This window comes from Felis catus, chromosome D3, assembly GCF_018350175.1.
Source record: "Felis catus isolate Fca126 chromosome D3, F.catus_Fca126_mat1.0, whole genome shotgun sequence".
NCBI classification, from domain to species: domain Eukaryota; kingdom Metazoa; phylum Chordata; class Mammalia; order Carnivora; family Felidae; genus Felis; species Felis catus.
Genome location: NC_058379.1, coordinates 17,612,962 through 17,638,922, shown reverse-complemented (window position 1 = coordinate 17,638,922; position 25,961 = coordinate 17,612,962). Strand labels below are relative to the sequence as shown.

Below are 25,961 nucleotides of genomic sequence, written 5' to 3'. Positions count from 1 at the left end.
AGTAGTGCTCAGTAAATATTGTTGAAGGAATGAAAAATATAAATACATATTTAATAGAGTTCCTGGGGTAGAGTCAACTTGCACATTTTCGGGGAACGCGTGGAAAACCCTGATTTAATACATTACACGCATTTCCTGCTTTCTGGGAGGAAGACTGGAGTTTACCTTTGAGAAGGAACATCCCTTGATTCTCGGTGAGCAGAAAATAAGAAAAATGATCTAGTTACAGTTCTTGGGGAGACCCTGAAAGCCCAAATGCTGAAGCACAGACAAAGCTGTTAGGCATTCTAAGGAGAACCTAATGCAAACCGTGTGTGTGTGTGTGTGTGTGTGTGTGTGTGTGTGTGTGCGTGTGCGTGTTAGCAGAACGTGCCCCTGCAGGGCTGGAGGAGAATCTGCTTCCGCACTTGGAGGTGGGCTGCTGCAGGCCTGCATGTGCTTGTTTGCTCTTGGGAGATGGGGTGTGTGTTCTCATCTGAGCCCTTGCTCACTGGGGTTGGGGATTGAGGGCCAGATGGTGGCAGGAGGCACGTGCAGGTTTGATCTTCCCGTCACCTGAGGCTGGAGGCGAAAGGGAGGCTCTGGCGAGGAGGACCCAGGTCTCCAGGGCTGGTCTCCCTCCCAGTGGTGATGTATAAGACCTAGCAGACAGAGCTGTAAATGTCCTGCCGGCAATGCAGTCGTCTCATTTGGGCCAGGAGGCTCACTGCAGGCGGTGACAGGACTTCTCGGCGGAGGAGATGCTCCCTGCTTCATGAGGAGGTGTTGTTGGTCTTCTTCCTTATCTTTCTTCGTCCAGAAGGAGCTGGGTGGGAACTTGGAGGGGTGGAGACCCCCGCCCCCACCTCCCGCCTTCTCCAGAATGTCTTCAGTGCTCAGCGAGCAACTCCTTGTTATGGAGCTTGAATGTGGTGTCTGCTCTTCAGGATGGAGAGAGAGGAAACTTTCTTAACAGTGGTTCTAAATTGGTGACTCAGTTGGCTGAGCGTGTGGCTTGGGCTCAGGTCACGATCTCGCTGTTGGTGAGTTCGAGCCCCGCGTCGGGCTCTGTGCGGACAGCTCGGAGCCTGGAGCCTGCTTCGGATCCTGTGTCTCCCTCTCTCCGCCCCTCCCTCACTGGCACTCTGTCTCTCTCTCTCTCAAAAATAAATAAACATAAAAAAAATAAAAAAAAACCCAATGGGTCTAAATTAATCTCCATGTGACAAAGGCTCTCCTCTTATCTCGCTGTCTGTAGTGTTGCACAGCCTGAGGATCTGTCAGCATTTGAGGTGCAAATACCCTATGGCCCACAAATGCCACCTCTAGGAATCTCGTCTCAGCACTAGTGTGATGGACAAAGAGGCATGTATTGACGTTTCCCGCAGCATCAAACAAAAGGGGTTGTTTGTAATAGCATAAAACTGGGAATAAGCTAAGTGTCCATCTGGTGGGGACTCTTAGACAAACCATGGTATATCTGCGCTAGAGTGAGCCCGATCCGTACCTGTGGATGTGGGTGTTTCTCTGACACACGCCGCCGGGGAACAATACACAGAGAATGGTCCCGTTCATTCGAGAAACACAAAACCAATGCAAAAATGTGTTTCTATGTGTACGTAAATGCACAGAAAATTCCGCAAGTGTGCCTGCTTAAACAATAACTGGGGTGACTTCTAAGGAGGGCAGCGGGATTATGTGTGTGGAGTCTATGTGGATAATAACGGTGGCAGTTAAAGTAACAGGTGACGTTTGTTGAATGCTTGCTCTGGGCCAAGCACTGTTGAAGGGCTTTATTTGAAGGAGTTAACCTACCCAATCCTAATAATGACCTTATGAATTATGATTAGATTTCTTATTTTACACGAGGAAACGAAGGCACAACTCCAGGGGGTGCCATACGCATAGAAAACAATACGAACTGTGGCCCTGGAATTGTGCGGGCAGCGGGACAGCAGAGAAATGAGGCAAAGGGGCCGATTTAAGAGGCGGAGTCGGGATTTGAACCACTATGCTTTACTGCCTCCACTGCCTATGCCATCCCCCCTTAAAACTAATTTTTACAGTGGGATTTTCAGGTACTTCACATGTGTTAAAAAAACACAAACCCTGCAGCCTGGTTTCACTTGGATATTTGCGAGGGCTGTGTGGTGAAGTTCGTCGGGGGAACAGCATCTTGCCTCTGGGGTTAGGGGTGGGAGTCGTCCCAGCAGAATACAGAGGTGGGACAGCAGGATGCCAAGGTCAAAAGGACGTGTGGGCTCATTCCTGAACCCGGGGTGAATGGATTCTTGGGGAACCTTTAGAAACAGCTGGGACTAATTCTAAGCGATCAGGCTGCCGTGGGCTTGTGCACTGAAATTTTTGGAGTGAAGTAAACTCTTTTTAGGGAATAAGAGCCTTTATTGTATATTTACAGGAGGGTGACTCCTGGGGCACGAGGGACTACATAATAATACTCCTTATGGAACAAAAGTCGGATGGCTTAGTATATGCTGACTGGTGTTTCATTCAACGTGTCATGAAATAACACTAGGCCTCCTTTGGAAAAAGGTATAGCTGTGTACCTGCATCACTGTCTATAATTTGGGGGTGGACTATAATTTGCTTCCTAATTCCCTGGAGAGAGCACCACCGTCCCCTCCATACAATGCTGCAGGAACATCCTGGGGCTGCATTGGCTGGGATCGGAACGCACCTCTGACTTATCCAGGAAGCTTATAAAACATGCAGATTTCTGGGCTCACTCTGTGCAGTAACTATCTACTCCTACGCAACGAATCACCCTGAAACCTAACGGCTTAAAACAACAGTGCGTTTTTGCTTCACATAGCTCTTGAGGGTCAGGAATTAGGTAGCACCTGGCCCGGTTGGTTCTGGCATGTGGTCTCTTATGAGGCTGCGGTCAGGGTGTGGGCCAGGGCCTGGCTGGAGCTGGGGGACTGATTTCACAGGTCACGGAACTCGGGTCCTCGGCACGCGGAAACCTGCGTCACGCTGGCTGCGCATCCTCGTGACATGGTGTCTGACTTGCCCCAGAGCAACGGACTCAAGAGAGCGCAAGGCAGATGTGATGTCGTTTATGACCTAGCCACAGAAGTCAGCTTCCGCAATAGCCTACTGGTTACACGGGCGTTATGGACTGAGCATTTGTTCATACGTTGAAACCCTAATCCCCAATGGGACAGGTTAGGAAGAGGGGCCGTTCCGATGTGATTAGGTCACGAAGGCCTCCATGAATGGGACGAGTGACCTCTTTATAAAAGGGACTGAGAGCGCTCCCTCGCCCTTCTGCCACGTAGGACACAGCAAAAAGATGGTGATCTGTGAACGAGGAAGTGAACCCTGGCACCTTGATCTTGGACTTCCAAGCTTCTAGAACTTGTGAAATAGTCTATTGTTTACATCAACCCCATATACGGTATTTTTGGGGTATAGCAGCCTGAGCTAACTAAGACAACAGGTCAGGCCTATTCAGGGATGAGGGGACTCAATACAAGGTTGCAAATACCAGGGATTCACTGGGAGGCAGGAATCACAGGGGACCATCTTGGAGGCTGGATGCCACAGCCTGAGAGATTCTGATTTCCCAGGAGTGTGGGGTGGAGCTTGGGGATCTACCATTTTAACAAGTGCTCGGGTGACTGCTGTATTAACCCAACCCAAGCTTACTGGCTCGGTGATCAGTCCCCATGCCAGGTGGCTACAGACGGGCTCCTGAAGTTTGCTCTTCCTGGGTTGTGGGAGTGAGGGGTGAGGAGCGCTGTTTGGTTCCTTTGGTTTATGTATATAGTAGAAGAAGAGTTTGGACAGTCCTGAAAATGACCCCTGGGCCTGTAAATGGACCTTAGACGAAAAGACAGTGGACAGATCTGCTCGGTGGTTTAAGGACCGCCCCCCCGCCCCCGCCCTTTGGAGGCAGACTGACTGAGAATTTGGGTGTCCCTTGTTCCTTCTGAACCTCAGGTTCAACATCTGTAAAATAAAAGTAATCATTACAGTGAGTGTGCATGACTTTGAGATTAAAAAGGAGCAAAAACCCTAAATGATCATTTTGGGGATCATAGAGCCCCTTGAAAACTACATGGTCGTTGTGGATCCTGCAGGGGTATCAGTTATGCATGCGAGCCTGGCATACTTTTCCCCTCTTCTGGTAACATCACTCTGATTTACAGTGAGAAGCCATCTTTCTTCCAGGCGGTCTCCCTTGAGAGGCAACATGAGGCCTGGCCAATCAGAACATGTACTGCATCCTCCAGCACAATGATTGGTTCAGGTAATGCACATGACTGCAGAGCTGTCCAATCAGAATGCATTCCAGGACTGGGGCACCTGGGTGGCTCAGGTCATGATCTCAAGGTTCATGAGTGCTAGCCCCACACCCGGCTCTGTGCTAACAGTATGGAGCCTGCTTGGGATTCTCTCTCTCCCTCTCTCTCTCTCTCTCTCTCTCTGCCTCTCCTCCACTTGCACTCTCTCTCTCAAAATAAATAAATAAGCTTAAAAAAAAAAAAGAATGTTGGGGCACCTGGGTAGCTCAGTTGGTTAAGCATCTGACTTCGGTTCAGGTCATGATCTCACAGTTTGTGGGTTCGAGCCCCACATCAGGCTCCGCGCTGACAGCTCGGAGCCTGCAGGCTGCTTCAGATTCTGTGTCTCCTTCTCTCTCTGCCCCTCCCCTGCTCATGCTCTGTCTTTCAAAAATAAGTGAACGTTTAAAAAATTAAAAAAAAAAAAAAAGAATGCATTCCAGGACTAAGGAGAGAGATACTGCTACAGAGATATTCTTTTTTTTTTTTTTTTTTTTTGCTGGGATCTCTAGCTGGTGGGATGTGAGCAAGGACCTGCTGTCAGTCATCCTGGGGAAACACCAACCTGAGAGTGAAGCCAACAGAGATGAAAAATAGAAAAGAACCCAGTATTGATGCTCTCTTGTGAGTACCTGGATCAAACCACACTTGAACTTCCAGGTTATACCGGTCAGCAAATTCCCCTTTAGGCTTCATTACTTTGAGCTGGGTTTCTGACACTTGCAAAGCCTTGAGGTGAGACCATTTTGAAATGCTAAAAGCCCCAAATAGATGCAAATGATCTGTATGAAATTTTCACGCATTTGGTACCTTTGATGGTGAGGAGGCAAGGTGATATTTTCCTGGATCACTCTCCCATTCCCTCGGGGAAAGAAATTATTTTGTTTGTTTTGAGAAGCAGACATTTGGCCACTCCCAGAGAAATAACACAGTTCTGTTTCTTACAGTGTGAACACGTCTTCAGAATGGCATATCTGCTGTGCTGGACCACACAGCGCAGTTAGTATGTGCTTACTGTATACCAGGCACTCTCCTCTACAGAAATTAACTTGCTAATTCTCCCCGGAAAAAGCAAAGCAAAGCAAAGCAAAACCAAACCACCAAACCCCAAACAAATAGAATTTCTAGTTTTGGCTTTTTCTTTTCCCACTAGACCAATGGCTCTTGCTCCTGGCTTATATTAGAATTTGGTATGAGATGATAGTTGATGTTGCACAAAGTTGTATAAGGCAGGATAATTCGTTGAGATATTAATTTGTGGTTTTATTCCTACAAGAGATGAATCAGAATGTGAGGCGTTATCTGCAAATTTCTCCTCTCTGCTGGATACTGCTAAGAAAGGAGAAAAGAGGATGGACATGAGGTAGGCAGTCGTCCAATGTCTGCTTCTATTGGTACTCGATAAATGTTTGTTTCCTTCCCTCTTTCCTCTTCTGTCTTGTTATGCATCATGACAAAGTGGACAACTGTCGTCTGCAGGCAGAACTGTCCCAGGGGGACTCAAAACCTACTTCGTAGCCAATGACCTGCCTATAAAGCCAGTGAATTCACATCAGGCAGAGGACTGGGTTACTGAGAGCTTCCAGGGACGCTGTAGGAGAGTGAAGGGTTCTGAGTCCATTGCCTGTCACAGAACGTCTCCACTCATAGCTCGACAGTGATGTGCAGCCTAGATGATGCTGTTGTCTCAAAGGGAAGGACAGGGAGACAAGTGCCCTTGAGGAGCAGGGAAATGGCAGAAACAGTGGGAGTGGAGGGAGACTCCTCAACACCAGAAGGGGGTTGGCTGGAGTTCTGCAGGTGCCGTGATTCTCCATAGGATCCTGAGGGGGATGGCTGGAACGCCCCGGTGGTTGGGATGCGGCGGTGTGGAATGACTGGGGTATACTTAAGGAAGACGGAGCCTGGCTATTGGGGCTCTCAGTCTGCACAAGATTTCTGTGGCCAAGCTTAAGCAATTCTGTAGAGAGCTGGATGATAGCCCATTAGCAACACATAGGGAACTGAGGACCAGAGGCCTCCCTTTTGTTTCCTGAGCTCCATATTAAGCCTCCCAGATTCCGTGCCACCTTAGAAATGTGGAAGGACCGGGGCCGCTGGGTGGCTCAGTCAGTTAAGCATCCTATTCTTGATCTCTGCTCAGGTCATGATCTCACGGTTCCTGAGATCGATCCTGCTTCGGGCTCCTCACTGACAGTATGGAGCCTGCTTGGGCACTTCTCTCTCCCTGTCTCTCTGCCCTTCCTCTCCTCTCTCTCATGCTTGGTCTCTCTCTGTCTTAAGTAAATTAAAAAAAAAACTTAAAAAAGAAATGTGGATGGACCACCCCAAAATATGGAAATTGAATTTCTCACCAACCCTATAAGATGGGGGGGTGGGGTGGGAGGAGGTTCAGAGTTGATTGTAAAAATGAGCAGGGCATTCATTGCATGTTTGAGTTTGTAGCCTGAGTCTTTTATTTTATTATTATTTTTTAATGTTTATTTATTTTGGAGAGAGAGAGAGAGAGAGAGAGAGAGAGAGAGACAGAGTATGAGCAGGGGAGGGGCAGAGAGAGAGGGAGAAACAGAATCTGAAGCAGGCTCCAGGCTCTGAGCTGTCAGCACAGAGCCCGACGTGGGGCTCGAACTCACGGACCTGTGAGATCATGACCTGAACCGAAGTCAGACGCTTAACCGACTGAGCCAGCCAGGCGCCCCATGCAGCCTGAGTCTTTTAAACAGAGCTGTCACGTATTGAATGTTTACTTGCACCAGGCACTGTGTTGAATTTTGTAACTTATGGTATTGCCTTTACCCCCTCAAAGCAATCCCATGGTATTAGGTATTATTACATTTTATAGGTAAGGAAACTGACTCCCAGAGGATTTAGAGTGCTTGTTGTAATGTATGTTAATGGTGCCCCTCCACACTTACTCCCTTGGGTCTTACCATTTCAGAGTTCATGGGCTAGACTTCCAACTCCCAGCATCTGCAGCTCTTTGACTGAGGGATCCCACTGACCACCAGAGTCCCCATGCATAGCAGGCCAGAAGTGGCAGGGAGTTAATGCCTCCCGGGACAGCCCTCAAATAATGATTTATAGGAGAAGTTGGTGTATAAATACCCCAGCTCCCTTGCTCCTTGGATGAGGTAGCTCCTTGGTTGGGGAACATCACTGGTTCCCAGGAGTCCCCAACAGAATTCAATCCCGGTTGACCTCCTTGGTAGCTTCCTTAATACATACCCTGCGTAGTTCCATCTCTTCTCCAGTCCCCTGCTGGCGCTTCATGAGGTCACTGCCTAAATCACCTGCTTGCACTCGGACCCTTGTCCCAGAGGAGGTTTCTGAGTGATCCCAAACTGAGATACTTGACCATGATAAATAGTGAATTGAGGAGCTGGGATTTGAAGCCCATTCTGAATCTCTCCATTGCCCGTGCACCTAGCCGCTGCTCTGGAGCTTTCTTTTAAGCTTGATAGACCAGCATTTTAAGTGTCTGCAGGGACACCATGATGTACACGTTCTCTGCCACTCAGCAAACATGCAAGCAGCGATCTCGCTGGACGTGTGCACGGAGGGTGGGCATATCCTTCGCAGATGCCCAGTCTCTTTTCGCAAGGGAGTGGCAGGGAGAGTGGCTTCCACAGGCCACTTGCAGGGTGGAGTTCTGTGCTTTGATGGGAAGGAGGAGGGAGGAGTCTGTTGCTCCAAGAAAGGGCCTGTGTGCCGATGCTGACTCTAGTTAATATGCTGCCCGAGTACCTCTTCTCCAAGCTGGCCATCTCTCAGCTGGGCGATAAAGTAATTTAACTAGGGCTGTCTCTCAGGCTAGAGCTCCTGGAGATTGCTCCTCATTTATCACAGAGGAAAAATTGGGATCTGCAGCCCATGGGCTGCCAGCATCATCTAGGCTGCGTCATTGATCTTTGAGTGGTGAAGTTCTGCAGTGGGTAATGGAGTCAGAGCCTATACGCTCCAGCAGCCATGAAAGCTCTTCTCAACCCAGTCCTCTGCCTGATGTGAATTCTGTGGCTTCGTGTTTAGTCATTGCCAACGGGGTGGGAGTTGATGGACCCTAGGAAGATCCTTCTGCCTACACGTGCCTGCTCTGCTGGTTTGTCATGATGTCTCTCAAAAGAGAAGGGAGAGGAGAGTGAAAGAAATAGATACTTTTAGCACTCTTGCAATGGAAATCGTATGCTTGCCTGAATGGAGGGGTCTACAAACCTCTTCTGTAGAGGACCCAAGAGTAACTGTTTTAGGCTTTGTGGGCCACATGGTCCGTGTGGCAACTGCTCAACCCTACTGCTGTAACACAAAAGGGTTGAGGTGGCCAGCCAGCCGACCCTCTTTTCTAATAGTACCTGGTTTTTATTCCACTTCTTCCCACCTGCCCCTTGTGCTCCTGGAAGACCGACTCTACCCCCACCATCAGGGTGGGTTTTGATTGATCTCAGCTAATCAGCACAGTCCATTTCCCTGGACACTGATTGGTTCAGAGGTGGGAATGTGATCTAAGTCAGTCCAATCAGAGTGAACGTCAGGACTCCTGCTTGTGATGTTGGAGGGAAGACATTCTGTGTGTGTGTGTGTGTGTGTGTGTGTGTGTGTGTGGGTTGTGTGTATGTGGGTTGTGTGGGTTTCAGACATGAGGCCTGGAACTGCTGCAGCTCTTTTGCTTTCATGAGGAAAGCCTGCTCGTGGAGGAAGCCAATCACAGTGAGGAAGTAAGAACCAAGAGAACGAGAAGAGTGGGTCCTGAGACTTTCCAATTATATATTACTTTTTTTTAAAATTTTTTTTTAATGTTTATTTATTTTTGAGACAGAGAGAGACAGAGCATGAATGGGGGAGGGGCAGACAGAGAGGGAAACACAGAATCGGAAGCAGGCTCCAGGCTCTGAGCCATCAGCCCAGAGCCTGACGCGGGGCTCGAACTCACGGACCGCGAGATCGTGACCTGGCTGAAGTCGGACGCGTAACCGACTGCGCCACCCAGGCGCCCCGACATCACCTAATTTAATAGTTGTAGCAACTATGGGGTGCCTGGCTGGCTCCGTCGGTAGGGCATGCGACTCTTGATCTCAGGGTCGGGAGTTCAAGCCCCACATTGGGCATGGAGCCTACTTAAAGTTAAAAAAAAAATAGTCAACTCTATACGGAAGGCCTTATCATCACTATTTAGGAGATGTTGAAACTCAGACCTAACAAAGATTAAGTGGCCCACCTAAAGTCACGCAGTGTAGACACTATTGTCCATGACCATGTTGGATTCCTCTTCCATTCCCTTATTCTGGCACCAGACCCTGCACCCTGACCCCTGTGACTGATGGCTCTTGAGAGGGGCATATGCCGCAAGCTGAGCCAATCGAAACGCTTCTCTGGGATTTTTCTCTCTGGAGCTGGAGGTAAAGGTAAAGAGCTCTCTCTGGTTGTATAGCTCCTCTTTCTAGAAACTTCTTTTCCCTTCATATCCACACGAGTAGAGAGAACAGCCACGTTAGCACTTGACCCTGCCTCTGGATACAGTTGATTGGTTCAAGGGTGAAAACTTGACCCAAGAAAGACTAATCAGTTCTGTAGTGGTGTTGATATGTATCCACAAGTTCTTTGACACTCTTCCTTCCAAACGGTTAAGCCTAATTTCCCTCCCCTTGAATATGGGCTGGACTTAGTGCCTTGCTTTTAATGAATAGAATGATGGTATTTGACTTCTGAGGCAGGTCATAAAAAGGATCGTTTCTGGCTGATGTTCTCTGTCTTTCACTCACCTCAGGGGAAGCCAACTGCTATGCTTGATTGACGACACTCAAGCAGCCTATAGACAGGCCCATGTGGTGAAGAACTATGACAACCAGAACTACCCCTGGATTCCTGACCCACAGAAACTATGTGAGATTATAAATGTGGTTGTTGTTTTAAGCCACTCAGTTTTGGGATCATTTGTTATGCAGCAGCAGATAACTGATACAAAACCTTCACTGAGATTGTTGGGCTTGGGATTGAGATAGTGTGGCCAAGTGGATTTAAGATCCGTTGGCAGCCACATGTCCTATCATAAAGGTCAGAGTGTCTGAAGAAGCCAGTTGTGTGTGTGTGTGTGTGTGTGTGTGTGTGTGAGAGAGAGAGAGAGAGAGAGAGAGAGAGAGAGAGAGAGAGAGAGAGAGGAGAATGAGGAAAAAGATGAATTGTGGATGCATGTTGTTTCTGCCTACCTAGCATCTGTCTACCTTTGTTGGTGACAATACCCTGATTTGCCATGGCACAAACCACCCTTTTTATCACTGAGAGTTCACGTGGGTAGAGTAGGACTGATTTCAGAACTCTCTTCCAGGATAAGCATGTGGTTCGTGTAGTTCTAGCACGTATGTGAAGCAGTTTCTGAAGCCACAGTTCCGTGAGCCAATAATCACCCCCTGCCCCTGCCCTTTTTTTTTTTTTTTGCTAAAGCTGATTTGACTTGGATTTCACTTACCAGTGAAAAAGACCAGTCTGAAATGGACCAGAGATGAGCAATGGAGGGAGACGAAATTTCTGATGGCGTACCAGTTCCTGCATCCAGCTGTTCCTGAAACCCAGCCAGGTCCCGCCTTTAATAATAGCAGGGGCAGCAGCAACAACAAACATTTACTGAATGCCTATAATAAATCCCACCTTTTGCTAATTTAGCTCCTCTTACTTGCGACCGAGAAAGTCTTAAAGAGCCCAATATCCATTGCAACAATATCTGGAAGGGGAGAGAATGTGCTAAGGGAATGTGCTAAGGGAACGAAATTTAAATCAAGGTTTACAAAAAGACACAAGTGGGAAATCATGCAAGACTGTAACTGAGTCATGCATAAATTTTGCCTAGACCTTCTCTGTGCTTAGGGCCCCTTGTGCGGGGAGCACAGCCCCACAGGGAGGCGTTCATGGATCGGATGCCAAACAGATTCAGGCAGGGGGAACGGGCGAAGAAGACAAAGCAAGGCACATTTCCGAAAGCTTTCTGAATCTTTAAAATTAGGACCTAAATCTATCTTCTTATCAAGAATGGCAGGGGTGGGAGATGGCGTTGGAAGGCGGAGGTTTTTCAACCAATAAAGCGCCGCCTCCCTCACTTCTATATTCTTTTTTCTTTGATCTTTTTTTTTCTTTTTTGTCTACGGCGGAAAACACGAGTGCTCTCTCCCCTCTCTCCAGAGGTATGCCCTTTGGAAAAATGTTTTCATGTTTATTTTATAAGTAAACTTTAGCGTTTAGAGCCGTTTTAGTTTCATGGTAAAATGAAACTAAATGAGGAGAAGGTACAGAGATCTCCCACGTATGCCGTGCGCCCCCACAAATGCACAGGCTCCCCCAGTACCAACATCCCACACCAGAGCCGGACGCCCGTTACGCTTGATGAACCTCCATCCACGCACCATGATCACCCAGAGTCTATAGTTTGTATTTGGGTTTGCTCTTGGCAGTGTACATTCTATGGGTTTGGACAAATTTACGATGACGTGTACCCACCGTTCTAGGATCATACAGAATGGTTCCCTAGCCCCCAAATCCTCTGTGTTCCACCCACTCACCCTCAGCATCCGCTTTTTAACAGTGTGGTGGGCACCCTTGCGGGGCTTTTCCTATGCATTTGCACACCTAGTTACCCGAAACTGGGTGCACCTTTCGGTGAGCGTCAGGCCAAAAGACACAACCTAGCCAAAGACTAGGAAGAGGAGGGGTTTTACTTGCCACATGTAAAGGAGAGCACCAGGGATGTTTCCCAGAGCCGCGTCTCCTTGAACAGCAAAACTGGGCAAGTTTTAAGGTAGGAGGACATGCATATTCATGAAGGGGCTTCAGCATGGAATTAGGGCAAAAGTCATCTTAAGGTGACAGAGTCCGGGTAGAAGTCAGCATCACCAGTTCTCTGGCTTTGGTCGGTCTGGCATCTGAGTGCTCAGAGGGGTTTAGATCCTGCAAAGATAACTCAAGAATGTGCCTCAGATTAATCTTTACATTTGAACCAGCACTGGTGGTTTGACCACTGATTTATTGTCTTGACATGATTAGCCTGGCTCCTGGCCTGATAGTGGCTGTTTGTTCTTACAGTCTTACCAGACCTCCCCGACTCCCCCCCACCCTTAAAATCATTATCTGCTGGGGTCTGTTCTTCTGCAATTTCAAGATACCCCAAGAAAATTCTGCAAGAAATGCTTTTGCAGATCTCAAGATGGTGGGGGCCTAAAATGACTTTTCTTTCTTTTTTTTAAAATTTGTTAATTTTTTTTTAAATGTTTATTTTGGGGAGAGAGGAGAGACAGAGCGTGAGCCGGGGAGGGGCAGAGAGAGAGGAAGACACAGAATCCGAAGCAGGCTCCGGGCTCCGAGCTGACAGCACAGAGCCCGTGGCGGGGCTCAAACCCAGGAGCCGCGAGATCATGACCTGAGCTGAAGTTGGATGCTTAACGGACTGAGCCAGCCAGGCGCCCCCTAAAATGACTTTTCGTATGTCAAGAAAGCTATTCGTCATCTTTCTTTTTCCGGGGGAGCCCCCTAACTTGTTCCGCTTCCAGCCTGAGTACGCGCATGTGCCTAAATGTGGTTTTGTGTTTCTTTTCTTTCTAATAATACTTATCCTGTAGTACTTATTGATCTGTGACCTGCTTTGTGTCACTTGCACGTAGGTCTTGTGAGCACAGGCTCTACTGCATTCTTTAAAGAGATACTTAACACCCCAATGGAATATTCCAGTGGAATATGATCCGTGTCCTTGTTGATGGGCATTTAATTATCTCCAGCTTTCTCTGTGTGTGTGTTCCATGCACCCTCTTGTCCACACATATTTGTGCATGTGTGTTTTTGTAGAAAACATGCGTCTGAGAGCTGGGAGGGTAAAGGTTATGCAGGTTTGGGCTTTTTGATGGGAGCGGGCAGCCGCCCTGGGAAAGGTTGTGGTAGCTTGAACTTTCATCACTGGTGACTTCCAGCTCCACCCCACCGACGGAGGGCAACTTGTATCACATTGTTTTTGCTGATCTGGTTAGCAAAAAGGATATCCTTTTTTGCTGTCTTAACTTGAATTTCCTTTATTGTTTCAACTCCCAAACAACTTCCTTTTTCTGGACTCCACCCACCATCCCACTCCCTCCCACTCTCCCACCCCCAGCTGGCTCCAGGGGCCTCAGGCCTGAGTTCCCTAAGGAGCTGGGTTGCTTTCAGAGCTGTATTTAAGGCAATGAGGAAGATGGCTTTGATGGCTTCCAGGAGGGTGGGTGTTCTCTCCCGCCTTTCATCTTCAAGATTTCTGCCCGTGGGTTTGGCAGAGAGAATGGGGAAGAGCTTTGAGAGCCCAGGGTCATCCTGGGTTGACGGTGGTTTTGCAATCAGAAGCTGGAAGAAAGATGTGTGAATCAAGAGGGTGGGTGTGGGTGCCTCTGCCTCGGAATGGGTGGGAGTGAAATACCACTGGTGGAATAAATAAAAGACAATAATTATAGTACAAAATGCACACGTGTCAGGCACAACACTGAGGACCTGAAATGTGTGACCTCACTTAATCCTCAGCATAACCCTATGAAGTTGGTACGAGTGTTACCCGTTTATAAATGTGCAAACCAAGGCGTGAGGAATGAGCTGCTTTAAGAACTCACAGCCGGCAGGTGGTTGGGCTAGGACTCCGCCTGCTTGCTCTTGTAATTTAACCATTACAAACGCTGCCTCCCCCTCAAGGTTAACACTTGACCAGCCCACTGTCGCCTAACGACGACGCACTGGGACCTGTGTATTCCTTCAGTTCACACATGCCGTCTGGGAGGGAAGTTCACTTGTCCTCACCTTACGCCAGAGGAAACTGAGGCTGGGGAAAGGTAAGTGGAGACATTGGGGTTTGAATCCAGGCTCTTCATTCCCAGCCCAGTGATTTTGACCCCCTCACATCTGAATAAACCAAAGCCCCTAAAGTTGACTATTTTTCTTGTTGAACGTTTGGCCTTGTGGATGAGTAGCGACCGCTTACCAGCCAGTGCGGTCACACACGGGTAGATAAATCTTGGCTGTGGATTGGATGTAGAGGGGGGCAGGGGAACTCTTCAACTCCATGGATGATTGGAGGCTCCATTTTCTGAGTGAAGTGTAGGGGGAGGTTCAGAGTGGGGGTGCAGATGGCCAGTTCAGGTTGTGTTCTAGGCATGTCTGAAACATCCAGACATTTAGATGCTGCCCTCCACTGACAGATGATTTCTCTCCCTGCCCGGTGGGTAATTTACACTGACTAAGGTTGATTTTCTTAGCAGGGTCAGGAAGCAAATGGTGGGGGTGGGGAGAAGATAACCCTAAATGCATTGTGAACGCTCAACATAACTTCTGTTCAACTCTTGTAGCCATGGTAGAGAATTATCAGGCTAAGGGGAATGTGCAGGGGAACAGGGAGAACGGGGTTCTGTGTTAGTCCCCTTCCTGGAAGACTGGTGGGATGGCGGTCCCTGGGTTCAATGCGATTCAGCTGAAATGCACAGCCCTTACTGAGTCTATGTTCTACGGCAGGCTTAGCAATGAACATTGGAATTCTGTCTTTTCTCTCAATGCCTCTCTGGAGAAGACTCTGAAACCACCTCTGTGTGGTCTGGAGTGCAGAGACCTTATGTTTGAGTAGAGGCGCGCGCGCGCGCGCGCGCACACACACACACACACACACACACACACACACACACACACACTCTCAACCTAATCAGGACAAGTAATCAAAACTAAATTAAATAAACATGCTAAGGAGGAGACCCACCATTTCTGCCAGGTGATTAGGATTGAATAGAAATATCTTTTTTCCTTTGCCCCCTCTTCAACCTTTCCCCGGTGTTGGTTTTTTTCCCCTCTGAAAGGAAAGAGAAGTCTTAACAAGCACCTCAGTGAATGATGTGGAGTTCTCTTGGAGTTTTCAATTTGGCTGTATTGATTTATAAGGTCTTTTCAATTACTGAATTCTTCTTGGTGGCAGTGCATAGGGCCCGAGTACGTGAGAATCATGCTCTATTGATTCCAGATACTTAGAAAGAGGGCATTTATGTGTCCGCTTTAGATTGATGAGGTTGCAAATAATGAAGCTTCCCACACAACATTTATTAAATGAAAATCTAGAATTCATTAACACAAGAACTTGTCTTGTATTAGAAAAGAAGTGGTGGGGGGGTGTTGGGAAAAAAATAGGGACTACAGTAGTTATCATGAACATAATATATGAAGCAATTTGAATTCAAGGGAAGGCAATTTGGAATCTTATTAAATTTTCTTCCCTCCTTTTATTGTGTGAGCACGGTTGGGTGCCTTCTGGGGAGTCATCGATCAAAACACAGGTACATGGGGAGGTGGGGACTGGAAAAAGAGACCAGTTACCAAATCCTTGCTCTAGTTAAAATGGGGGCGCTCTTGAGTGGTTAGTATCTACTCCAAATCAGGAACTCAATAGATATAAGTGGTAAATGGTGAATGAATGAATGAATGAACGAATGAATGAATCGGTATCGGGAGAAACTGTTGAACGTTAGCTGTGGTTGCCGAAGAGGTTGGCACAGGTATTTAGCGAAGCTCTCTCAGATTCTGTTTCCGATTCATTTCACTCACTCACATACTCACTCGACAAACCGTTATCAAGAATTGACCATGTGCAAGGGACTATGTTAAGCACTCTATTCATTTGTGAGGGCTGTCCTAACAAATTACTCCAAACTAGGTGATGTAAAACAACAGAAATTTATTTTCTTTCAGTTCTGGAGGTGTCTAAAGAAGTCTAAAATTGAGGTGTTGAGGGGCGCCTGGGTGGCACAGTCTCTTGGGTGTCCAACTTCAGCTCAGGTCATGATCTCGCAACTCGTGAGTTTGAGCCCCGTGTCGGGCTCTGTGCTGACAGCTCGGAGCCTGGAGCTGCTTCGGATTCTGTGTCTCCCTCTGTCTCTGCCCCTCCCCTGCTCACACTCTGTGTCTGTCTCTCTGTCTCTCGTTCTCTCAAAAATAAACCTTAAAAACATTTTTTTCAAGTTGAGGTGTTGGAGGGTCACGTCCCCTCTGAAGACTCTAGGGGAGGGTCCTTCTTCACCTCTTCCAGCTTCTGATTCCTTGCTTTGTGACCCCATCCCTCCAGTCTCAGCCTCTGTCTTCCCATGGCCGTCTTTCCTGTGTCCCTAGGTCTTCCTTTCCTTATAAAGACGTCGGTTGTTGGGTTTGGGACCCAACGTAACCTAGCATGACCTCTTCTTAACCCGGCAGCATCTGCAGAGACCCCAAGTCCGCATAAGGTCACATTCACAGGTGCTGGGTGGACACGAACTTTGGGGGCACACTATCCAACCCCATGACAGGCACTGTGAGGAGAACACTGGAGATAAGGGCCTGCTCCTCAGGGGCTAACAGCAAGTAGGGGAGAGAAGAGAAACAAATATGTTTGACACGTAAACACAAATACGTAGGCTCCTCCCTCCGTACAGCGTGTCAGGCTGGTGACCCGATGTTCCCCCTTGAATCCTCCCCGCAGCGCGCTGAAATAGGCGGGATGGTGCTCGTTGTCAGAGTCGAGGAAGCGGAGGTTCAGAAAGGTGCAGTTGCACGGTGGGTAGACTGCACAGCAGGGTCCAGCTGGTTGCTTCTACGTGCTTCCTGTGGGGACACAACAAACTGCAGCATGAAGAAGAAAAAGTTATAATGCGACCACACATAGGTAAACACTGTTAAATTTTGGTGCGTAGGACTTCTGGAATTTTTAGGGGGCTTTTTTTTTTTTTGTCTTCTGAGCGAGCCTGTTTCCATCTTTGCACCTGGCCATCTTCCCATCCATGTTGCTCTATGGCAGGATCCTGGAAGCTCTGCCTGGGCAACATGACCCCAGTCCCAGCTCTAGTTGATTCAGTTAGGTGTGAGCACCTGACCCACATCACATCAGCCAGTGCCTTGATGGGGAACTTGGAGTGGAGGCCAAGTGGCTCCAGCCTCGAACTTGCTGATCCCCGAGGTGGAGCAGGTGAGTGTCTGGAATGGGCAAGACAGCATTGTGATGTAGGCTTGGAGGAGAGAGGTCTGCAGTGATGGTGCAGAGGAGATGACACCCATAATCCAGCCATCTCGTGCTCTTGAGTTCTCTGACTATCCTCATGACAAACCTCCCTTTTTCAGAGATTTGAAAGGGTTTCTGTTACTCGCAGGCAAGAATCCATAGCAGGTGGCAGGAAAAAAAAAACACCACCAAACATCTAACAGCCACTTAACACGTAAGGACATTTATTTATTTACCAAGATGGCCGGGGGAGAGTAATTCTGGGATGGTTCAGTGTCATTAAAGGCATAGGTATTTACATATTTTTGTCCTGCCTTCCCTGGGGTATAGGTAGTAACTCCCCTCATGGTCACAAGATGGCTGCTGCAGCTCCAAGAATCACATCTTCAGAGGATAGTGTCCCAAACCAGGATGAGAAGATAACTAGAGCAGGAAAGGGGTTTTCTTCTGCACGCACCTTTCTTTTATTGGGAGACAGAGGGAAGATTACTTCCTGGAAGCCTCTCAGCAGATTTCCCTTTTGTCTAATTGGTCAGATCTGGGCTACCTGCCCACTTCCAGACCAATCCCTGGAAGGGAAGGGAAGGGGCGGGGCCTGCTGTGATCGATTTAGACAAATCTTATTTCATCCTCCGGGGCCAGACAAATTTGTTCAATAGTGCAAAATCCGAGGCTTAGGAGTAAGGAAGAAGGGGAGGGATGGAATGGTGCTGGGAAGATCACCGGTAGACTACTCGATGAGTCCTAAGAAACTGTCCGTAACGTTTTTTCAACCTACGATATTTGCTTCAAATATTGTGACCATCTTTCTATTTGGATAAGTATACAAAGTACATGATTTTCCCCATTACGCTACAGAACAGTGGTTCTCAACAGAGGTGGGACAGGCGGTGATTTCTGCTATCTGATACCCTCCTTCTCTGCTGTTGCCCTAGCAACAGCCCATCCTCCAACCCGGTGTCAAGGACAATTGTGTCTCTGTCTTTCTCTTTTCCCACTTCTTTGTTTGGGACTATCTTTCTCAGTCTGATAAGACTCAAGTTTCCAGAGAGAGAGTCGTCTGCTTGTTCCCTCCTCACGACACCCCCTCCTACTCATTTCTGAGGCCCCCGAGGAGGGACAGTTGACACCGAAGTCTTGGCCAGGGGAGTCTGGGACGATGGAGGAGGAGGGTGTACAGGGCTTTAGGGTGGAAAGCAGGCTCGCTCTCTGGTGGTGCTGGATACCGATCAGGGAATCCTTGGCCATAAAGTGACCTGAGTAAGTGCCAGGCACAAGCTGACCATGGCATTCCTCCTTTGAACTTCGTATTCCTGCTGGCCTTGGGAAGGGAGAGCGGAGGCAAGTGTGACGTCATGATGGAGCACAGACTTTGTACTTGGACTGACCTAGGTTTGAATCCTGCTCTGCCATATAAAAGCAAGTTGCCTAACCTCCAAGGCTCTCAGGTTCCTCATATGTAAAATGGGTATGATACGGTCTATTCTGCAGGTTACAGTGTAGATTGGAGACGATGTATGTAAAGCGATTAGGAGAGATTCCCAAGAAATGCTGTTGGTATTGTAGGAGGATTTTCCAGTGACTGATGCCTCTCCTTGCCCCCGATTCCCTGTGTGGGGGGAAGGATGATAGACAACCGTACCCCTCAGTTTCCTTGTCTGTAAAGAGGAAAAATAAGTAAACGGGATGGTGTATGTAAAACATCAGCACATTGTAAGCACTTGATAAACGTGAACACCTCTAATTAATATTACCACGACCTGCATTAGTCTGATGTTTCTTTTGCGGGTTATTTGTTTAGTGCCTCCTAGGGGCCTCACCCTGTGCTTAGTTCTGGGCGTTTAGCAGTGACCCTGAACCCTGGGGGTTTAGCAGGCCACAGGGATTTGCCATCCCACCCAGGGGCTGACACATTCACCTTTGACTAGGGTGTAGACATCTGTGTGCCAGGCCCTCTAAACAGAGCTCTCACTTCAGTATCCCCTGGAAGGGAGCAAGGATTGAGAAGGGTGAACGAGTAGGAATGATGATTCTGTCAGGAAGAAGCGAGAGCCACCAAATGCAAAGGGATGTTGGGGTGTTGAGGACCCGCTGTCGAGGCGGTAAGGGTCAGAAGCTCTTTCGGGCAAGCCTTCTGCAGCTCCAAGAGATGTTTAAATGCATCCAATTCAGTGGGCAAAGTAAGCCAAGGCCTGTGCTTCTGACATTGCAGCTCTTTGGACCAGGACGCGTGAGCGGTACCCAGCGAGCTCTGGGAGCGAGGACCCAGTGGAGTCTCCTTGGCCGCTGTGCTTGACTGAAATAGCCAAGCCAGGCTGGAAGGATGCTGGGCAAATTCAGGAAAAGAGCGCACTGGCCTCTGGTTATGTTTGCTTCTAGCTTAGAGTAGCCACAGCTTGGGCTCTGGAGCCAGAATGCCTGAGTTTGACTCCCTGCTTCTCCCCTCCCCAGCACTGCAACCTTAGGAAAACCGCTCGACCTCTCTGAGTCTCAGTTTCTTTGCCTGCAAAATGGGGATGGAATTGTACCTACCTCACTGGGTTGCCACAAGGATTAAATGAAACAATGCCTGTGTAACACTGGTTATCTCTTAGATCCACATGACGAGTCTAGAGGGCAAGGCAGGATCTCTGCGCCCATTTCACAGATGGGAAAACTGAGCCTCAGCGAACTCCTTAAGGGCAGAGGCTGGGTGATAGCTGTTTTTATCTGCCTAGCACCTATTAAATCTTCAGTAAGTAGTGATGTTACATATTCTAGGTATGTGACCACTGATTGCCTTCATTCAATAGGCACTGAGAGATCTGATTGTAAACCTCATGCTCCATGTGAGTGACTCAGTGGAGATGCGGAATGCCAGGTGGATTAGAAATATGCTTGTCCATCAAGTGGTGAAGAATCATTGAATCATTGCCATTGACCGAGCCTGCTTACGTGTTAGACACCTTGCCAAATGTTACATGCATTTTCATGGGATGCCCAAAGTCGCCCTGTGAATAAGTGTGATTATTTGCTACCATTTCATAGATGGATAAACTGAGCCTTGTAAAGGTGAAAGAACTTGCCCAAGATCATCTATCCGGTGGTGTCAGAGCTGGGATTCCCACTGGTCTTGTCTGACACCAAAGTCTGAATGTCTGGCTGCACCAACATTACCCAGAGAAGGTGAATGCCCCACCCAAGGTCACACAGCAAGCAGGGGTGCACTAAGACGGGACTGGGACTCAGGCTGCCTTCCCTCAGTTCTGCCTTCTCCGCCACTCAGCCCTCCCTCGTGCAGACTGAAGCCCGTCTCACTGTGCCTGGAATCCCTTCAGAGCCCCCAGGGAAGGACAGAAGGAGGAGTCAGGGTGGGGGTTTCAGCTGTTCCCGTCAGACCCCTGCCGTGGTCGAGTAATTTTCCAGATTGGATCCAATTTCCTGCCAGAGCTGAAATGTGTCAGGCATTCGGCAGCAACAAGCCAAGCCTGACTGCGTGCGGCGGGAACGGAGGGGGCTAATGATTTGCCGATGGCGTCCGATTACCAGCAAGTTGTCAGAACATGCCAGCTTGGGAGGATGCTGTCAACGATGGCTCCATGTCCAGGCCAGATAGCTGAGTACAGTTGGGGTGGGGGGCATTCCCCAGGAGCCCCTTTGATTGCCCCAAGTGGGGACTGGCATGCCTTTTCATCTCAGACACAGAAGGCAGCAAAAGAAATGGGGAAAAGGTGCATTTGGTGTCTCTGTGGGCTTGTAGCCCATGGGATCCTGGAACAAAATCATCATATATGCACAGGAGGCAGGACAAGGTTGTGGTTAGGAGCAGGGCTTTGGAGGCAGAGCTGGGTTGATGTAGCTGGGTGACTTGAGATTATTTATTTATAAAATAAGAATGTCTTTATAGAGCAACAGTAATGCTCACCTTTCTTGTAGACGTGTCAGGTGATCTAAATGAGTGAGTGCTGATAACAGCCTTAGAAAGGTGCCCAGCTCTTAGTAAATCCTCAATACATAGTAGCCCTGGTGGCCTGGGGCCACTTCTACCCTTTACCTGACTCCCCTCTTGCTCCTCTCTGACCCCCCATTCCTGGCCACTCAACGATAGAACAATTTAAACAAGATGGCCATTTAGTCCCGTCTCCCAAAAGAAGCTCTTTGAATTGCCGAATTGTAACAGGGCTTCGTTGCTTGACTAATTGTCGGGGCCCTTATGTTCTTCCCATCACATTTGCAAGAGCAGTGAAGGGTGGTGATTTGAATTCCTGTTCTACCTCTTGTAAGCTGTATGTGACCTTGGGCAAATGGCTGTACTGTACTTGCCTCAGTTTCCCCAAAGGTCACTAGTAATTCCTCTCTCCAAGGACTTCCATGAAGCTTAAATTAAGTTTAAACTGATTTAACTGTGTGTACACATAGATGTGTACATACATTCACCTTCACGGGTACATACATGTGTCTGTGTTTGTGCACGTGGCATATAAGTACGTGCGAAAATAGCACATGGCAAATAGTTCCTACCTAGTGTGGGCTGTTATTATTACACCAGGCCAAAATCTGCTTCCCTGTTTTCCTCATCCACTGGTCTGCCCTGTAAGGCTGGACAGAATGAACATTTACTCATTCTACAGTCAACATCCAACAATAGTCACTGAGTACCGATTGTGTGCTAGACATTGTGCGGGCTTTCCATGGTGGCTGTAGTGACTTACCGCTCCGACCTCCCTCTCAGGGAGCTTCGTTGACCAACAGCCTTCCATTGCTGTATCTCTGGGTCCGCCAAGATGTGCACGCCAGGCTGTGCTTCTCCCAAATGGTCCCAAAGACTGAGCACATGCAGTGATAGAGCCCGGCCAGTCCTGCTCAACCCGAGGCCTGTCTGCATTCATTTCCTGAGGCTGCTGAAACAAATTGCCACAAACTCAGGGCTTAAAACGACTGAAATGTATTCTGGAGGCCAGAAATCCAAAGTCGAGGTGTTGGCTGTACTCCCTAAGGAAACTCTAGGGGAGAAAAAAGCTTTCTTGCCTCTCTGGCTTCCAATGGCTGTCAGCATCCCTAGAGCCCATGTAACTCCATCCTCTGCCTGTATCTTCACATCACCGTCTCTTTTTCCTTCTGTGTTTACTCCTTTCCTGTCTGTCTCAAGCCTCCTTCTATCTTCCCCTTATAAGGACACTTATCATTGGATTTAGGGCCCACCTGGGCAATCCAGGATAAGCCCCTTCATCTCAAGATCCTTCATCACATTTCCAGGGATTCAATGTGGACATTTGGTGGGGGGTGGTTAAGTCTCCCACACCCTGTACCAGGCAGATTTTGCCCTAGGACTCCCCATTTTTTTCTAGGTGAGACTCTTAGTCCAAGGCTCTACTGATCCAGTCCTTACTGTCCTGCCTCTTCTCACAGGCATCAGATCTGGAGTTTGGTCTGAAGTCTCCCCCGTCTGCCTTGCTCTCTCTTCCTCAGGCTTGATAGGCATTTCCTTCATAATTGCACATTGAATCCTTTCTTGGCATCTGTTTCTTGCAGGACCCAAAGCTGAGTGCTTTCTCTTCTACTTTTCATGGGGTCCTAGGATTCCCTTCCCAGAGAGAGAGAGAGAGAGGTCACTAGAATAGCAGTCTAGCTTGTTGGCTCATTGATTTGGTGACCAGATGGGATACAGTCAAGATCACAGGTTTGAGCCTCAACTGGGTACACTAACTTCGTTGGGTTCTTTGGTCAATCATGTCTGCACCTCTTGTGGTGGACATTTATTCTTTTGTCCAACTATCTTCTTTTTATCCAGACAGGGCTTTCTGGGCATTTCTGATCTTCCTCTTCCTCCCTCACTCCACCCACTGATAAGGAGTTGACAAGGGGGAGGTCATATTCTTTGCACCCTCAGCCAGTGATTGGTCTGGGAGTGGGCACATGAGCCAAGCCAGGGAACCAGAGCTCTTCCCTTGGAACAGGTGTGTGGGCAGGAAAGGATGAGAAGAACCTAGCCCTCTGTGATTTGCAATCACAGGGGCTGTGCCCCAGAGCTGCTGGTGGCCTGCGGTGAACCTTATGGAGACAGCCAGCCCGAGAGAAGTCAGCTGTCAGTGCAGAGACAATCAGAGATGAAAGGTGGTGTGAGAGAGGAACAGAGACTGGAGCTTAGCCCCTCCTGTTGCTTTCATTCAGCATCAAGAAGGCAGCCCCATCCCTGCCCTTCCCACGACAGGGATATATGGGCCAGTTAATTCCCTTCTAGCCTACACTGGTTGTACTTGCAACAGAGGCCCATACTAGCATAATCTCCTTAGGAATTCCTGTCCTTAACCCCCCCAAAGGAGGGGGTGAGAGTGTGTATATCTCAGGAACAGTTTTATTGAGGTACAACTGATATACAACTAATTGCTCATATTTAAGGTGTACAATTTCATTAATTTTGACACATTTACGCCCGTGAATCCATCACTGCAACCAAGATAGCCTATCCACCGGCCCCAAAAGTGTCTCTGTGCCCTTTTGTCCTCTCTCTTTGCCCTCCCCAAGGAGGCCCCCCCCACTTCCTCCCAAGGAACCACTGGTTTGCTCTTTGCCACTATATTTTCTAGAATGCTATGTAAATGGGATGATAAGGTATGTGCTTCTTTGTTTGCCTTCTTTCACCCCACATAATTATCTGAGATTTCTCCCTGCCGATGTGTGCAATGATGCCAACACTCTCGCACAGGGGTTATTTTTGTGAGGCTCAAATGAAGTAATAGGTATGAGAAATATTTTTTAAATGATAAAGGCACATAGTTGCTATACAGGATAATTCTTAAACTACCTTCCGCCTAAAATATCTATCCCCCTTCCCACTTCTTTCCCTGGTGAATCCCTTTTCATGACCTCCTTGGGTATACTCATCCCCAACTGCTGTGAGCTGTTAGCGGCTGATGGCTCACAGCCACCCCATGCTCCACTGAATTGCCTTTGTTGGATGAGAGCTGCCTCCCCCTGGGAGGTTACCCTCTCCCACTGAGGCAGCAGGCAGCCAATGAGTAATTGATCAAGGTGGGAAAAAAAGCTGTGGTTCAACTCGTGCTCTCAGGCTCCCCATGGGGATTAGGCTGAAGCTCAGCTCCCCCGCATCCTGCCCTATCCTGCCTCCCTCACTCTCTTTTTCCTTAACAAATCCCTTGCACAAATGCCTGGCTCAGGCTCTGCTTCTAAAGAATCCACCCTAGGACAGTTGGGACTAGAAATGGCCCTAGGAAGCCAATTCTAAGCATGGGATTCTGGAGTCGGAGCACTTGCTGCCTTAAGGGAAATGAGGAACCCATCACTGGGGGTAGGTGGGGTGTTGATGGATTTTGGCTTGGGGTAGCAGGACGGCGGCTAAGATGCACCCGGGGTGATCTGCAGGGTTATGGCAGGAGGAGCTGCAATGACTTGTAAAGTGTCTCTAGCATTTGAAAGATGCTGAGGAGGGGCGCCTGGCTGGCTCAGTCAGTGGTGGGGCATGTGACTCTTGATCTCAGAGTTATAAGTTCGAGCCCCATGTTGGGTATAGGGATTGCTTAAAAATAAAATCTTGTAAAAAAAAAAGACATGGGGGAAATAATAACTATAAGAATTATAGAGGTGAGTGGCTGTTGTAAGTTCCCTTGAATCCCTGGATTCATTGAACAGGGAAAACATCAGGCTCTGATCTATTTATTATAACTTAAAACCAAGTATGGGAGTCAGAGAAGCTCCTTGGGAACATTTAAAGGGACCGAGCTGAAGACCGGGCGAAAGACTTACCTGTGAAAGTTATTGAATCTCAGAGAAAGATGAACTCTCAGGCCTGGCGGGTCTGCTATGTCAAAGTCAGTGCCCTGATAGGGAGGGAGGGAGGACCCGAGACCTGGGGTGAGGATATCTGGGAAGATGCCCTGGAGAACCTCAAGTTTCCTGATTTTCCTGAGCCCTCTGAACCTGCAGAAGCAGCTGCCTCCCTTTGTTAGAAGGCTTCAACCTCCCTTTTCTTGAAAATTATGTAGAAACCCCAAGCGAGACAGCTACTACAAGATAATGTTTTCCCTTCCCAGCATGGGCCTCTCCTCCCCATTTGGACATCAGACCTCTAAGAAGGGTTAAGTACCAGCATGGCTTCACCACAGAAGTGCTGGATCTGCTAAGGGAGGAGAGATAATAAACTTCAAAGGAATTGCAGAATGAGGAATTGAGAGGTATGGCTCCTGAGAGTGCTGGATCAAGGGGGAAAGATAGAAGAGGGTTTGTTAATATAGGGTATTCTTTTTATCTTGCTAAATAGAATCTAACTTCCTGTTAGGTGCCCCAGGCATCGGTCTCGATTGGCTGCTGGAAGGCTTAGAAAACTGGCTCACCTTGAATGCAGTAGAGATAGCAGACTAGAGGAAGGGATCAAGAGGCTCAGAGAAGTGGAAATGCTAGAGGGGATCTATTGCTTAAGATCAGAAAATCACCAGCTGACTAGATTCCTTGGAAAAGTCTGGTGGACCCTTCTTTTATCAAGGCCATAACGAATATGCTGATGAGGGAGCACCAGCATCATTAGGAAGCTCTGTGGTGGTGGTGTCCTCTGAGGATGGGGCTGGCTGGCAGAGCTGCCACGACAGAACTGGTATCCTGGTTTCAATGGGAACGGTGGGGTTTAGGTGTTGCCAAAGCCACCTGGCAGCTCTTAACCATCAGAAGCGAAGAGGACACAATGACTG

The 25,961-nt window shown here is 48.3% G+C and overlaps 2 long non-coding RNA genes across 6 annotated transcripts in view; both read left to right on the top strand.

The window, feature by feature from the left end:
• LOC109493250 overlaps positions 1 to 11,325 on the top strand; it is a 54,021-nt gene extending 42,696 nt beyond the window's left edge. Inside the window, exons 4-8 of one of the 5 annotated variants that reach the window (XR_006588271.1) lie at positions 4,802 to 4,913; positions 5,566 to 5,652; positions 9,575 to 9,685; positions 10,048 to 10,163; positions 10,722 to 11,325. This is a non-coding gene — a long non-coding RNA (uncharacterized LOC109493250). The remainder of the gene's footprint in view (positions 1 to 4,801; positions 4,914 to 5,565; positions 5,653 to 9,574; positions 9,686 to 10,047; positions 10,164 to 10,721) is intronic. The other 4 variants (XR_006588269.1, XR_006588270.1, XR_002147370.3 and 1 more) reach the window with 4 other exon arrangements.
• Positions 11,326 to 13,417: 2,092 nt separating this feature from the next.
• Positions 13,418 to 25,961, top strand: part of LOC123381256 — a 65,780-nt gene continuing 53,236 nt past the window's right edge. Inside the window, exons 1-2 of the long non-coding RNA XR_006588083.1 lie at positions 13,418 to 13,659; positions 13,971 to 14,107. This is a non-coding gene — a long non-coding RNA (uncharacterized LOC123381256). The remainder of the gene's footprint in view (positions 13,660 to 13,970; positions 14,108 to 25,961) is intronic.